A 2,427-nucleotide genomic window follows, 5' to 3' on the forward strand; every position below is an offset into this window, starting at 1 on the left:
TAGTAGCCTATCCAAATCTCTGAGATATTTGTAGCATTGCAGTGGTGAGAAGTGTGAACTTGCATAGCACTGCCACTTTTTATCATCTTTGGGAGCCTGGGGTATCTGACTATGAAGATTCTTGATGAGCTTGATGGAGTTTGTCTGGTAAGCTGGTCCCATCATGGCACTTCAAGCATTCCACGTTATGATGTCAAGTGATTAACAACTTTAAATTTACTTTCATTCCATAGTTGCCTCTGAAATTCTTCTATTTCTATAACTGGGTCAATTGGAAAACTACACTATAGTGATATTTGCCTTGTGGTGGTAATGTTGTTGCCGCGTGTCTCCCGCGGGTGAGGCAAACACGTCGCCTACTTCTACTTGATAGGTTGGCAACAACCTACTTGGGAAGTGGATAATGAGGAGACTAAAATTGATCTTTTATTACTGACAAATGAAACAGAATTTAGATTACAGTTCAATTAATTGGCTCTTGGTTATGAAATGCACACAAGGGTGGTGCATAAGTGAATGAAGAATGTTGGTATACCTAAAGAGTTTTGGAGCATAGGACTAACGAGCATAGGAGTTAAGGAACTAAGGAGCATAGGAAACATGGAGCGTAGGAGCATGGACTAACGTACATAGGAGCATGGAATTTACGTTAATGATTTTACTTCCTTGTCTGGACTAGAGAAGAAAAACAGAAAAATTACATAACGAGAAAAACACAGCACAGACATTAAATAAACGAGCATGAAAGCCAAAGGGTTGGGCTAAAAAGCAATATAGCTCCCCCTGCAACAATGTGAATGTCAAATTCCACATCCCTATTTTTTGAAAGTTAAGGAAGAAATTTACTTAGTCTTTTCAGCCATCGCAAGTTCTAAAGCAAGGAGTTGTAGCATATTTACTCGTATGCCAGATATGTTTATCTTACTGTAAGGTCTTCAGATTCTTCTGTTTTCAGCAGAGACTGGGTGGACTAAGATCACATAGCTGTCAGACAGTCAGGGTTCTGATTAATGACAGTTGACAGACTTACAGTATAAGATTCAGATACTGAAAGAGGACTAAGCATGGCTACCAGAGTGCAAGCAGCATTGCCAATAAATGGATTTCTAGTCCAAAGTGTTGCCAGCCATTTTCAAGATGCATTGCAGGGTAATTTTTAATAAGAAAATGCTGCTAAAAACTTTTATAGTATATCCCTTACTCTCCACACACTGCATCATTGCAACTGATTTCTGGACAAGCTTCACTGCATCATGACAGGGCTGGAAAAGTATTATTTTTTCTGAAATATTGCAGCTCTAATATCATATAATTTCAGTAGGTATTAAATCTCATGGCTCTAATGGCATGTATTTTTGTTTGATTGAAAAATCACGGTTTGCACTCCGCAAACATGTCATTTCATAAAATTTCCAACTTCCACAATTTGCACTATTTCAACGATCCTGCCAGAATATCCTGCACAATGAAACAACAAGTCAACCTAAAAGGTTTCCTTATAGATCACTTAGTTGCATTCATGTCTGAGTGGTCAAACTGCATTATCACGTGATCAGTTGCCATTCAATTGAAGACAAATGTTAGTGTTGATTGTTTTAGGGTAAAATCAGAGATTAAGGGTAACACCGTAACACGTGCACGGGACTTAGCAAAACATTTGCTGCTGCCGGCTGAAGGCTTAAATTTTGCTGCAGATGCATTGCCAAAGGTCTTTAGATATTCACCCACTTTCTGCTCCCTGGCATCACATGGCTGGAGGTGAAAGCCTGAAAGTGAAAGGTAGATTAGCTCAGGTCATGGTGACAAAACACACTTTTTTTAGACTCTTTCCAAACTTCCAAAGTTCATTTTCAAGTCCTATAAGTAGACCAGTAGAGTATCATAGAAAGCAGCATTATTGTACATAATAAAATGGTTATAAATCTTTACTGGATCATGGACAAGGAAATCAAAAATTAGCTAGGGTAAATGCGGTATATTCCAACATCGTGGGTAATTCTGACACTTCTTGACTTTTTTCCTTTATATTAAGCTTTTTCTTAGTTCCATGCATTTGTTGATGGTTGAAATAGTGACGTCATACTTTTGCACGCCATACTATTGCCAAAACACTAGGTCTGGGCCATCTGGCGGGAAAATCTTGAAATCCAAAGAGACAGTGCGCGTCACCCAGTGAGAACATCAAAAAATGTGTTGACCTTGCTCTACCAAATAGTGATAAACTGTTTGTGTAGAAAGAATATTATGGTTTGAGACTTTTAAATACGTCTGTAAATATATCAGGAATCCTTAAAGTACCTTAAAATGGGGTAACTTAGACCGGCGGGGTAACTTAGACCACTTTTCGTTTTTTTAACAAAAACCCCCACAACTCAAAAACTATTTGACATAGAAAAATTTTGTCAATGGGCATTAAAGGCCTAATAC

Source organism: Hyalella azteca, unplaced genomic scaffold (genome assembly GCF_000764305.2).
Source record: "Hyalella azteca isolate HAZT.00-mixed unplaced genomic scaffold, Hazt_2.0.2 contig336, whole genome shotgun sequence".
In the NCBI taxonomy this organism is placed as follows: Eukaryota; Metazoa; Arthropoda; class Malacostraca; order Amphipoda; family Hyalellidae; genus Hyalella; species Hyalella azteca.